Here is a 14,357-nt window from a genome sequence, read left to right as displayed (position 1 = left end):
ACGGTCTCTTCCTAATGATTTTTCAGGTGGGGACACGTGTCAAGACGCCCAAGAGACACCCGAAACCCGGGGTAGTGCTGAACCTTACTTACATTACGTTTTCTCCTACACATACCTGCCTATAATAAAGTTTAATTTGTGAGGCACAATGAGAGATTAACAACACTAATAATAAACCAGAACAATTATAACACTATACTGTACTAAGAGTTACGAGAATGTGGTCTCCCTGAAAACACCTTGCTGTCCTGTACTCACCGAATTTCAGAGGAGAGCCCTCTGACTGACAGGTGTTCCCCGACTCCCAGTGGCGAAAGGTCCTTCGGGAAGACAGGTGAACACTATCAAAATACGCTTATCTCCGAACCTTTCTTAAACCACAGTTTGAAGGGATCGTCTCTGATTAGGTCTAGAATTCCTCTCCATAGAAGATAACCTACTTCTCGCGCAAATCTGCAGTGTTCTTGCAGGGCTGCTGATGGGTGGTCCTGTTCTTTTCGCAGTCCTGTTTGCGCAGAGATGGAACGAGGAACTTAGCGTATACCACTCTTTTTGACGACAGGAGTAAAAGGCTGTTCAGACTACCCGAACAATGTCGTTAAGGGAAGCACTCGTACTTCTCAGACTTCGTCGTTCCGGACCCCGCGAGCCCGGGGCAGGCACCAGGTCCACCCGGGGCTGAGCTGCCGCGGCGCCTGACAATGCCCCCTCGCGCCCCGGCCTCGGCGCCCGCTCCCGGCTCCAGCGCGCCTGCACGTACGTAGCCTTCACGTGTGTGTGGATACGGAGTGCATGTGTGGAGACAGAGGAATATGCTCCAACAAATTTCGGATAGAAGCGCCGAGGACAGGACGTGGGGAAGGTAGGAGCCGCGTGCACGGCTCCGGCCCCGGGCGGGAGGCGGCCGCAAGCCGGGCCGGCAGCGCGCAAGTCCGGCGCCAGCCGCTAGAGCCCCCAGTGCGCGGCCCGGCCGCGGGGCGCCTCGACCCGACACAATAAACTCCGAGGGCCGGCGGGCCGAGGGGCCGGTGGGGCCGAGCGGCCGCCCCGCGCAGCATCGCCATGTGAGCGGCTGCCGCGGCCTCGCGGGGACCCAACTTTCCCGGGCGGCGGCGCCCAACTTCCAGCCGCCCGCTCCGGCCCCGCAGGCCCGCGGCCCCCGGGGGAGACGCGACTAAGTGCGGGCGGCGGGGCCCTCCCGGCCCTCACCCCGCACGCGGCGCCCCGGCCGCCTGGCCTCCCTCGCTCTGGCGCGACCGCGGCGTTCTCTGAGGTGGAGTATTACAAACATGGCGCCCCTCGAGCCCGGAGCCCTTCGCGCGGAGCCGGCGGCGGGGTCCGGGCGGGGGGAGCCGGGGAGGAGGGAGGAGGCCGGCAGGGAGGAGGAGGAGGCGGCCTGAGCGTCCCCCCCGCCCCCCGCGCCCGTCGCCGGCTCAGGCCCGAGAGGCGCCGGGCGGCGGGAAGGAGGCGGCACCGGAGGGGAGGGCCGGGCGCGGCGGCGGCGGCGGTGGAGGAGCCGGAGCATAATGGTGGGGAAAGCTCGGCGGCGGGGCGGCGGGGCGGCGGGGCGGGCGGGGGCGTCCGTGGAGATGGCGCGGCCCGCGCGGTGGAGCCTGCCTGGCCGCGGCCTCTGGGGCGGCGGCGGCACTAGCGGGTGCTGATGGTCGCTCGCCCGCTCGCGAAGGGCTCCGAGCTGCCGGGGAGCTTTGTGGATGGCGGGCCGGGCCGGCGGGGCCTGCGAGGGCGGCGGCGGGGCCTGCGGAGGCTGCGGGCCCGCGCCCCCTCGCCTTGGGCGGCCGCGGAGGAGGCCCCGGGATGAGGCCCCGGAGGACCGCGCGGGGCCTGCTCGGGCCGGGAAGCCGCGGAGTCGCGTGAGCACCGCCCGCCGGGCCCCATGCCCCTCTTTCGGTCAGGCCTCCTGGGCCCGTGCGCAGTCGGGGCCGGCGGGGAACGCGGCCCCGGGCGTGTGGCGGGCGGAGAGGAAGGGTTTGTCGCGCGGCATGTCGTGTGCTAGCCCGGGAGCGGCGGGCAGGGCTGGCCCCGAGGCCCGGGGCGGAGATTCGTCGGTCCCCCGGGGCTGTGAGCGACCCCGGCAGCGGCGCCGCCGCCTCAACAGGTCCTCGCGGACCTCCGGGACAGTCCTGCGGGGTCCGCCGCCCTCCTCCCACCCAGAGCTCCGGGGAGAAGCTGCTGAGGACGCGGCTGGGACGAGGGGGGGCGCCGGGACCCGGACTTTCACTTGCAGTCTCCCCTCGCGCTTTTCTCCCGAGCCGGGAGGAGGAGGAGCTGGCGATGTGTGCGCCGTGCCTGATGTCTTTTGCAGAGTGACCGCCGTACCTGTTTTATTCGTGTGTACCAGGGCGCGTTGTGCTGTGCGGTGTCCTATGCGGTGGGTACGCAGTACCGGGGATCGTATATGGTGTGTACTCTGTGTCATATGCAGTGTGCTCCAAGTACCCGGTGTCGTACCAGGTATCATACACGGTGTGTACATGGTATCTTCCTCACTTAGGCTGTGCACTCAGTCCCCGGTATTTTGTGCAGTATGTGCATGGTACCCTGCTGCCATATGAGGTGTGTGTGTGGTACTCCGTGTCATATCCGAGTGTGTATAGTATCTGGATAGTATTGAATATATTTACCTGGTGTCACATACAGTGTGTATGTAGTACCTGGTGTCATATATGCTGTGTGAATAGTATCAGGTGTCATATACTGTGTGCACACAGTACTTGGGGTCATATATGGTGTGTACATAGTATCCTTTCACACTGTATGTGCAGCACCCAGTGTCATATACAGCCCTTACGCAGTTCCGGTATTCTGTGCAGTATGTGCAGGGTACCGTGCTGCCATATGAGGTGTGTGTGCAGTATTCAATGTCATATACATTAGGTATATAGTATCTGGTGTCATATACAGTGTATATACACTATCTGGTGTTACCTATGTTTTGTGTATATATATGGTGGCATATACAGTATGCATACATTACCTGGTGTTATATATGGTGTGTAGGTAGTACCCAATGTCATATGCCATGCATATATAGTACCCAATGTCATATGCATCATGCATGCACTATCCTTGTCACAGAAGCTGTACCCAGTGTCAGATGCAGTGTGTGCCTAGTACCGAGTGTCATATGTACTGTGTACACAGTACCCACTGTCTTATCCAGGGTATGTAGTACCCTGGGTCATATACGGTGTGTACATGGTATCTGGTGTCATGAATGTCTGTGAGCCTGGAGGAGATACCCAGGTGGCCCATTCAGGGCCCTGCTGGTAGGAGGGAGTGGTGCAGGTTGGGTTTTTAGGGAGGTCTAGAACCCTTGGTCTGCCTCACTTAGGTGTTCTGCATCCTACAGTAAGCTGAGTCATATGGAGGCAAGAGCATTCTTTAAAATAATTTAATCTGTTTGTTCAAAAGCAGAAAGTAAATGTTTACTTGTTTTCCTCTAAACCGAGAAATATAGTAATTTTAGCTTAGTAATTACGGTGTGCACAACGTTTTCAGATTTTTGAGGTTATTGATTTTAATTAATGGTTGGGTGTTATCAGGGAGATAGTGTTGGTTGTACTTAGAAAGCTGGTAGGCAGGGTCATCTTTGTAGTTTTTCTGAATGTCTCATTTTTACATGCAGGAAAAAAATATGAAAGTAGAGGCATTTAATTTGCCTTGTCTTTGACTAAGTGGCACAGGTTACATTATAGTTGTTATTTTTGGTTGACTCATCTTTATAAGATGACCAGGCTAGAGAATCAAAGATAGAGGATATGGGATGTGATTATGACAGAATCAAAATATTTGTCTTGCTTAGCTCTGTGACTTAAAGGATTTCTGTATTTCACATGGTGCTTTTTCCCCATAGAGATTGCTCATATGAAAACCAAATCTTCCTTTTACAGTCTCTAAATTGGACAATTTATTTTTGCAATTACCGTTTGTGAGGTGTTTAAATAAATGTACATGTACAAGCTTCCAGCTTCACAAAAATAAATCAATTACAATGTTAAAATTTAGTTCTTTCATTCATACTGAATACCATTCTGTTGGTGTTTTTTTGTTTTTTTGAGACAGAGTCTTGCTCTGTTGCCCAGTCTGGAGTGCAGTGGCGCGATCTCGGCTCACTACAACCCCCGCCTCCCAGGCTCAATCAGTTCTCATGCCTCAGCCTGAGTAGCTCGGACTACAGGCGTGTGCCGCCACACCTGGATAATTTTTAGTATTTTTAGTAGGGATCAGGGTTGGGGGTGGTTTGCCATGTTGGCCAGGTCTCAAAACTCCTGGCCTCAAATGATCCACCTGCCTTGGCCTCCCAAAGTGCTGGGATTACAGATGTGAGCCACTGCACCCGGCCCTGTTGGCATTTTGAATGGATGTCATGCATGTTTCAATGAATGACATATGTTTATCTGGACTCTCGTCCTTCATCCTTTGGTAACCCTCCCAGTTTTTTCTTCTTAGGGTTGTTACAGTGGTGTATAATAGAGGCATTCATACCCTTTGGCATACCTTAATTGAGACACTACTTGGACCTAAGAATTTTAATACTTGCAATAAAAGTATCAAATGCTGCTGTAACTTGCTTACTTAAAGCCCTAACCTGCTGGTGTCAGATTTTCGGTAACTTTCTTGTCCTTCAGTTGAATTCTACATGGAGGAAAAAAAAGAGAAAAAAGAGTTAGCCTTATGATAGTTAAAACTTTTCACTGTTTGAAAACCTTAAATTGGATTTAACACTGAATTTTCTTTTTTCTTTTTTTTCCTTTTGTTGAGACACTCTCGCTCTGTCGCCCAGGCTGGAGTACAGAGGCACAGTCTCGGCTCACTGCAACCTCTGCCTCCTGGGTTCAAGTGATTCTCCTGCCTCAGCTTCCTGAGTAGCTGGGATTACAGGTGCCCGCCACTATGCCTGGCTAATTTTTCTATTTCACCATGCGAATCTTAAACTACTGGCCTCAAGTGATCCGCCTGCCTTGGCCTCCCAAAGTGCTGGGACTACAGGCATGAACCACTGTGCCTGGCCTATCAATACTTTGATGAATGATATTATTATTCATTTATTTTAATTCATTTGAATAATACAAATAACTAAAATACACTGTGTGAGAGTTCTTATTATAACCATTGGTTTTACGTGAATATTTTTCTTTTTTTCATTTCTGGCACTGTGTCCATAACTGCTTCAGTTTGTATTTTCTGTATTTCCTTGAAGCAGATAGATTTTCCGAATAAAGGAGAACTGGTGTTTTCTCTTCATTTGATCTTCATTAAAACCTCACCAACATTTCTACTAGGAATTCAGCATATGTGTGTTTAATTTCTACCAATATCTCTTACATACTTTCAGTTACTTGCAGTGCCATTATCAGGTTTTCAAAACAAATGTAAATCTGCTTTGATACAGTGATTTGTGCAGATATTAGTGACCTGGAGGTTGTTCTTCAGGTTTTCAGTGTTTTGTCTTCTCTTAGTCTCGACTTTTGAAATAGTTAGTAGCTACAATTTTATAACATAAATGAGGACCGTGATAATAATATATCATGTATTGTCTGTCTACTGTATATCAGCCACTGTGCAAAGTTACTTACACGTACACTCTCCAACTTAAACTTACACATAGTCCTTTTTTTTTTTTTTTGAGATAGGGTCTTGCTTTGTTGCCCAGGCTGGAGCGCAGTGGCGCCATCTCGGCTCACTACAACCTCCACCTCCTGGGTTCAAGTGATTCTCATACCTTAGCCTGCCAAATAGCTGTGACTACAGGCAGGAGCCACCATGCCTGACTAATTTTTGTATTTTTAGTAGAGTTGGGGTTTTGCCGTGTTGGCCAGGCTGGTCTCAAACTCGTATATATCTGCCTGTCTTGACCTCCCAAAGTGCAGGGATTATAGGCATGAGCCACCACGCCGCCCGGCCACACATTGTCTTCTTAAAAGCATAGCAGTCAGTCTTCCTTTTAATTATGGAAGGTTCACCTTGTAGCACACTTTAATCACATCCTATCCCAGACACACACACACACAGAAACACACGAGAAGTGGATAGATATTTTTTGAGACAATGTGATTTATATAACATAAAAGTTTGAGAGTCTCTGGGATAAGAGGTAAATGATAGAAACGAAGATAGTGTGAGGGAGAGAAGAACCCAAATCAAAATACCCAATACAGTAGTCTTTTTGAATAATCATGGCTTAGTTACGGTTTTAAAAACATATGCAGAAATGATTTATTGCTTAAGGAAAGATTTTGTGTGCACCTGTTGTTACTGTTTTTCCACTAGAAAATCCAGAGAGTTATTTAGTTTGTATCATGGAAATGCTGTACAAGTTTTAGTATCAAAATTATTTGCAAATGCAAAGAATATGTAAAATAAGATTTTTTTTAGTGTTTATGTAATCCATTATTATGTCTTAGGACAGAACTTTGGCAAATTATTAGACATAGATATTTAACTCAATTCAATAAATAACCTAATTAGATATTTAATCTTTCGTTGCATATATATTTTTCCTGTTCAGTAACTTCCCGATTTTTATCTCAGGTTTCTTTTAAAGAGAATTTAGCATATTGGAAAATATTTTCATAATTACAGTGCTGGGTAAATTCTTTTAAAATGTGTTCAATCAGATAGTAGTAGAAATACCCTTAGTGCACATACTTAAGTTATTCACACTATTAATTGTAAAGTTACAGTTGCATTGAGTATGTGACACATTTCATTTAATATGGTAACATCTGCAAATGTCCAGAATGTTTGCTCCATAAATGTCTACAAGTTTGCCCACTTTTATGTAAAACTAAAGAAGTAGAAATGACAAAAGTAATAGAATGCTGCTATATCAGAGTTATAAAGGAATCATATAGAATCTTCGATCTGTTTGTTTTGAGAGGGATATATTAACAGATCACATTAGCTTACACATTAATTGGAAAATGTGTTTTGCTGAAATACAGTATTTTCATTTTTCTGTAAACTTAATATTTGAGTATAGTAGGTAAACTAGTTTTACATCAGTGCGTTTATAGTTCAAGTTACTTCATAATTCGTTTTATAAGATCACACTAAAATATTGTATTTTCATATAAGGAGAATATAAGCAATTTTAATATCTTGACCTCATTTATTAATACATTGTTATTTATTGAAACTCTGCTATGTGTCATACTCTTCTTAGACGCTGAGGCGAGAAAGATAAGATGGCTCTCGCCTTTGTAGAGTTTACAGTTCAGGGTAACACATTTATTGAAGCAAGCACAGTAAAATGTAAAGGCAAGAGGACTGCTTGAGCTCAGGAGTTTGAGGCTACAGTGAGCTAAATCAGCCACTGCACTCCGACCTGGGTACTGTAGGACAGTGAATGAATTAAGGTAAGTCGTATTTGAGTTAGGATTACTTGCAAAGTCTTAGCATTGATGATTTAAAATTTATCCTGATTTGTAATTTTGAGATTTTACTATATTAACAACCTGAGGGTATTTAAAAGCAACTTTATTATAATTGGTAACTTTTAAAGCGCTCTGTTGAAAAGTAGAACTGTATTAAATATCAAACATATATTGTGTTCTCCAGATATTATCTCAGCATTTAAATGAAAGGTAGATCCAAATTAAATTTGTAGTTTTTTGTTCTCTGCGGTTTGGTCTGCACGTTATGTTAAGTAAATTTAAAATATAGGTTAAGAGCAAAGGATATTCGTTCCTAATTTAAGCATTTATCATGTGAACATGAAAGATACTAAAATATTCAAAGGATTTCTGTTGAGAGCTTGTCATATAATATTAGCTCTCATAACTAGGGTTAAAAAGCCTATTTTTAAAAATTGGGAAGATATTGTGGTTTATAGCAAGATAATCTGATTTATACACATTTTAATTTGGCTGTACACATTAGGTCGCTTTACGAGTCTGCTTTCTAAACAGTTTTTAGGAAGCTGGGTTTAATCATGAAAGTTGTTTGCGGCAGCACCATTTGTGTTATTTGTGTTTTGTTTTGCTTTTAGACACGGTCTCATTCTGTAGGGAGTGCAGTGGTGAGAACTCTGGTCACTGCAGCCTCCACTTCCTGGGCTCAAGTGATCCTCACAGCCTCCCCAGTAGCTGGAACTACAGGTGTGTGCCACCATGCCTGGCTAATTTTTTGTAGTGATGGGGTTTCACCATGTTGCCCAGGATGGTCCCAAACTCCTGAGCTCAAGCGAACCACCTGATTCGATCTCCCAAAGTGCTAGGATTACAGGTGTGAGCCACCTTGCCCGGCCTGTTTTTTCAAAGGGGTCACTTTTTGAGTGTCTCACATACTAGGCAATTTTCATATCCTGTTTAGTCCTCACAAAAGCATCATGAGGGATGTGTCATTGTAACAATTTGTAATAAGCGAATAGACTCAGAAGGGTTAAGTTACTGGTGCTCAAGGTCGTAGAGACATAATCAAATTGGTCTGAATTCAAATGTATGACTACCACACCTGTAATCTGCTATGCTGCTCTGTTTCCCGAAAACCCATCAACTCCTTAAATCTTTATAGTGATATACCTTCATTTTCCCAATGCACTTTTATAAGTGCAAAAGTACGTAATATTAACAAAGTGTAAAACTGTGTACCACTGCTTATAAAAGCAGGAGGTAGAAAGACAGGAGTATTAGGAAACTCCGGGCAATCAAAACATTCTATTTATGAAGTTCTGGTTAATGCCTACTCACTGGTAATGACAGCTAGTAATCTGAGAACAAGCATAGATAATTGGTTCATTTTCTTGCTTGTCACTATGGTAGCTCACATTAGGAAGATAACTTGGTTCAGGGACAGGAGCACTGGAGGCGGGGCACCTGCAGGTCTTCATTTTAATACTTACATAATGGAGAAAATTGTTTGAAAACATTTGGAATTAACTCAAGTATTCTTGCTGTCTTGGAAAGGGAAGTCATTGTCTTGAGGTTGTAACACTCCCCCTACTGGATAAGTTCAATTTGGATTCAGATAGCTAATTTCTTGAAAGCTGTATTAAATGCTAATTTCTTGAAAGCTGTATTAAATGCTAAGGCTTCAGCATTCTGTTGGGTATGTACTGTCATCTAACATAAAATAATACCATTTTGTGAGAAGCATATGGTTAAGAGAGAAATAATCAAGTGATAGCACCCACAGATTGAGATCATCCTGACACTCATCAGCAGTGATGCTGCAATGGAATAATTGAGGGCTAAGCATGAGGGAAGCTCTCTCAACTTTTGAAAGCTATTATGAATTTTTTAGTTTTCTCTTCTTGTAGAGTCTTGATTTATCTGCCTCTTGCTTGTTTTTCTATCTCGAAAGTATGTCTGACAAATGCTGTTTTAGAAAGCAGGTCCTTAATTTTCTATTGAATTTTGACATGGAGCCCTTCCCCAATTAATGTAAAATATACCTACTTTCACTGTCCAGTTCTTGCAATACAAAAAAAAAAAATTGAGAAAAATTTGTTTGGGCCTTCCATTGATGTCAAATTTAATAGGTTTTGAGAGGAGGTTATTTACCATTAGAGATGTTGTCTTTTTAAATTATAAATGATATAAGTCTACAGTATTTTTTCTACTGTACTTGTAATTTGGCATTTTCTTGTATGTTTAGAAAAAATCAAATTTAATATTAAAGTACCAGAGATCCTTTATTTCACAATACTTATTTTACCAGTCTGCACATGTATGTTCTACAATTATAACTTAACGAAGCCTTTTACTTGTGATCAATATTCATGTTGGATTATTTCAGGTAAGAAACTGCCATTTGAGGCAGGGTCAGGTAGCTCATGCCTGTAATCACAGCACTTTGGGAGGCCGAGGCGGGCGAATCACTTGAGCCCGGGAGGCAGAGGTTGCAGTGAGCGGAGATCCTGCCACTGCACTCCAGTCTGGACAACAGAGCAAGACCCTGCCTCAAAAAAAAAAAAAAAAAAAAAAGAAGAAACTGCCATTTCAATCATTTTAAAGTTAATTTTTAAATATTTTTAGGACTGTTCAAATAAAAATAATATTAGTCTCAGTTATTTTCAAATGAATTAAAAGCTGAACAGCCAGCAGTCCAATTTAAAGTTAGACTTTCCACTCATGCTGAGGAAAAATTCACTGTCGTTGCAGTCGTATTTGTACCTCATTTATCTATTTTAATTTAATTTTGTTTTTTAACACAGAGTCTCGCTGTGTTGCCCAGGCTGGAGTGCAGTGGCACCATAACCGCCATAACTGCTCACTGCAGCCTCGATCTCCTGGGGTTAGGGGATGCTCCTGCCTCAACTTCTCGAGTAGCTGGGACTATAGGCGCGTGCCACCACACCTGGCTAATTTTGGTACTTTTTTCGTAGTGGGGAGGGTTTTCCCATGTTGCCCAGGATCATCTCAAACACCTAGGCTCAAGTGTTCTGCCCATCTCGGCCTCCCGAAGTGTTGGGATTACAGATGTGTAATCGCCTGGCCTATTTTTTTTAAATAAACTGTTTAGAATTTTAGATGACAGTGTTACACAACTCACATTAGGAACTAGGAGTGAGTTAGCATAGTGGTTCTCAGTTGTGGCTGACTGAGCATCTGAATTCCTTTTTTTTTTTTTTTTTTTTAACAAAAACATTAAATCAATCTCAGGGGTTGGGTCTGGGCTCTAATTTTTTATTTATAGATATAAAATGTATTTTATATATAATATATGCAGACATATTTCATTAGCTTTAGGTGCAAGTGGTTTTTGGTTACATAGATAAATTGAGTAGTGGTTAAGTCTGAGATTTTAGTGTGCCCATCACCTGAGTAGTGTACATTGTACCCAATATTTTAAAAATATTAAATATTAAAGAGATTTTTAAAATCTCTTACTCCTCTTCCACTCTTCCTCATTCTGAGTCTCCAGTGTCCATGATACTACTGTGTATGCCTTTGTGTACCCATAGCTTAGTTCCCACTTACAAGTGAGAACATGCAGTGTTTGGTTTTCCATTCCTGAGTTATTTCATTCAGAATAATGGCCTCTAGCTTCATTCAAGTTTCTGCAAAAGACATTATTTTATTGATTTTCTTTTATGGCTGAGAGTATTCCATATGCATATATCACTTTTTCTTTTTTCATTTATTGGTTGATGGGCACTTAGGTTGGTTCCCTATCTTTGCAATTGTGAATTGTGCCACAAGAAACATATGCATGCAGGTGTCTTTTTGATGTAATGAGTTCTTTTCCTGTGGGTAGATGCCCAGCAGTGGGATTGCTGAATGAAATGGTAGATCTACTTTTAGTACTTTGAGGAATGTCCGTGCCGTTTTCCATAGAGGTTGTACTAATTTACATTCCTATACATTCCCATAAGCATTCTCTTTTCTTCACATCGATGCCAACACCTATTGGTTTTTGACTTTCCGATAATCACCATTCTTGTGGGGGTAAGGTGGTATCTCACTGTGGTTTTAATTTGCATTTCCCTGATGATTAGTCATAGTTAGCATTTTCTTACGTGTTTGTTGGTTATTTGTATATCTTTCTTTGAGAAGTGTCTATTCATGTCATTTGTCCACTTTTTGTTGGGATTTTTTTTCTTGCTGTTTTGAGTTCCTTGTAGATTCTGGATACCAGTCCTTTGTCAGATGCATAGTTTCCAAATATTTTCTCCCATTTTGTGGGTTGTTTACTCTGATGATTATTTTCTTTACTGTGCAGAAGCTTTTTAGTTTAATTAGGTCTTGTTTTTTTTCTTTTTGTGGCATTTGCTTTTGGGGTCTTAGTCATAAATTCTTTGTCTAGGCCACTGTCCAGAAGAATTTTTCGTATGGTTTCTTCTAGAATTTTTATGGTTTTTGGTTTTAGATTTAATTCTTTAATCCATCTTGAGTTGATTTTTGTATAGGGTGAGAGATAGGGATCCAGTTTCATTCTTCTATGTGTGACTATCCAGTTTTCCCAGTATCATTTATTGAATAACGTGTCCTCTCCCCAATTTTGTTTATGCTTTGTCAAGGATCAGTTGGTTGTAAATATTTGGCCTTATTTCTAGGTTTTCTATTCTTTTCCTTCCTATGTGTGTACTTTTATATCAGTACCATGCTGTTTTGCTTACTATAGCCTTGTAATATAAAGTCAGGTAATGTGATGCCTCCAGATAATAGTTATTTTGCATAGGATTGCTTTGGCCATTTGAGCCATTTTTTGGCTCCATATGAATTTTAGGATTTTTCTCTATTTCTATTAAAACAATGTTTGTATTTTGATAGGAATTGCATTGAATCTATAGATTGTTTTGGGCAGCATGGTTGTTTTCATGATACTGATTTTTCCAATCCATGAACATGGGATGTATTTCCATTTGTTTGTATCATCTGTGATTTCTTTCAGTAGTGTTTTGTAGTTCTTCTTGTAGCGATCTTTCACCTCCTCTGTTAAGTATACTTCTAGAGTTTTGTTGTTGTGTTGTTTTGTTTTTGCAGCTATCATATAATAAAGGATTGAGTTCTTGATCTGATTTCTCAGTGATACGGTTTGGCCATGTACCCCCCGCAAATCTCATCTTGAATTGTAGCTCCCATAATCCCCATGCATTGGGGGAGGGACCCAGTGGGAGGTAATTGAATCATGGTGGCAGGTTTTTCCCATGCTGTTCTCATCATAGTGAATAAGTCTGGCGAGATCTGATGGTTTTCTTTTCTTTTTTTTTTTTTTTTTTTTGAGACGGAGTCTCGCTCTGTCGCCCAGGTTGGAGTGCAGTGGCCGGATCTCAGCTCACTGCAAGCTCCGCCTCCCAGGTTTACGCCATTCTCCTGCCTCAGCCTCCCGAGTAGCTGGGACTACAGGCGCCCGCCACCTCGCCCGGCTAGTTTTTTTTTTTTTATTTTTATTTTTAGTAGAGACGGGGTTTCACTGGGTTAGCCAGGATGGTCTCGATCTGCTGACCTCGTGATCCGCCCATCTCGGCCTCCCAAAGTGCTGGGATTACAGGCTTGAGCCACCGGGCCCAGCCGATCTGATGGTTTTCTAAAAGGCAGTTCACCTGCACAGGTTCTCTTGCCTGCCATCATGTAAGACGTTCCTTTGCTTCTCCTTTGGCTTCCGCCATGATTGTGAGGTCTCCCCAGTCATGTGGAACTGTGAGTTCATTAAACCTCTTTTTCTTTATAAATTACCCAGTCTCGGGTATGTCTTTCTAGCAGTGTGAGAACGGACTAATACACTCGGCTTGGTCGTTGTTGGTATATAGCAGCACTACCAATTTGTGTACATTGATTTTGTAGCATAAGACTTTACTGAATTCATTTATCAAATCTAGGGGTCTTTTGGAAGAGTCTTTAGAGTTTTCTAGGTATATGAGCTTATCATTGGCAAACAAATAGTTTGACTTTCTCTTTTCCAATTTGGATGCCTTTTATTTCTTTTTCTTGTCAGATTACTCTGACTAGGACTTCCAGTACTGTGTTGAATAGAAGTAGTGAAAGTAGGTATCCTTGCCTTGTTCTAGTTCTTAGGGGGAATGCTTTCAACTTTTCCCCATTCAGTGTGATGTTGACTCTGGGTTTGTCATAGATGGCTTTTCATATTTTGAGGTATGTTCCTCCTATTGAGCTGTAATTTTTAAAAGGAAACAGTTTTATTTTAGCTTTTCAAGTTTCAAATTTTTATTTTTTGAGGTGGGCAGAGGTATATGTGCCTTTTTAAATATTTGTTTTTGGAGTAGCGTATATAAAATGTTGTACCCTGGGACTTTTAGCTCCAAGCCTCAGGAATTCTCTTTCAAGAATCAGATCCATGAAGTTCCCTTAAAAAGATGATAATTAAAATAACCCGAAAAATAAATGCATCCTAGATGAGAGCCTTAAATCTTTTTGGATTCCTCAAACATGCTACTGTATTGCCAGAGAAAATGGATATCAAAGGTATCGTTTATTGATATTCCCTGATGGTCACAGATATAACTATAATCATAGGTAAATGCACATTAGATCTTGAGATACGTTATAGTCAGGATATGGGCTGCCATCCACTTTGAATGTCTGGGCATTCCGGTAATTTGAAAAACAGCAATACAAAAGTGTTCCTGCCTGTCCTGTAGCCAGCTCTCCAGGATGTCTCCTAATCCTGATAGGCATCCCTGGGGCAGTCAGATCAACCATCTTGGGGTTATGTCTTCAGTCAAGTGAGACCACCCGAGAAGGTTTTTCAGGCTTTGCCTAGGTCTCTGGCTAGCCTCTTCTTTATCCCTGATGTTTATCTGGATTTCGGGTGATTATTGATGTTCCTCCAGGCTAGGGGTATTATTTCCACGTACAGATGGTTCTACAGGCTTGTCCGTCTACAGGAGGAGATGAGAGTCTCTAAACTAGTGTCAGAAGAGTGTGTCTTAA

General features: G+C 43.1%; 1 protein-coding gene across 9 annotated transcripts in view; it reads left to right on the top strand.

Annotated features, from left to right (window-relative positions):
• The first annotated feature begins 621 nt into the window (after window positions 1-621).
• LOC105490820 (zinc finger MYND-type containing 11) overlaps window positions 622-14,357 on the top strand; it is a 117,242-nt gene continuing 103,506 nt past the window's right edge. For 4 of the 9 annotated variants that reach the window (XM_011756759.3, XM_024795755.2, XM_011756748.3 and 1 more), the window contains exon 1: window positions 1,428-1,529. The gene's annotated coding sequence lies outside the window, so the exon portion shown is untranslated. Of the gene's footprint in view, window positions 863-1,248; window positions 1,274-1,427; window positions 1,530-2,370; window positions 2,390-5,295; window positions 5,317-14,357 lie in introns of those variants that run through there. The other 5 variants (XM_011756745.3, XM_011756744.3, XM_011756747.3 and 2 more) reach the window with 5 other exon arrangements.

The sequence above is a fragment of the Macaca nemestrina genome, chromosome 9, assembly GCF_043159975.1.
Source record: "Macaca nemestrina isolate mMacNem1 chromosome 9, mMacNem.hap1, whole genome shotgun sequence".
Taxonomy (NCBI): domain Eukaryota; kingdom Metazoa; phylum Chordata; class Mammalia; order Primates; family Cercopithecidae; genus Macaca; species Macaca nemestrina.
Note: the sequence above shows the minus strand (reverse complement) of the source record. Positions and strands in the feature narration are given on the sequence as shown.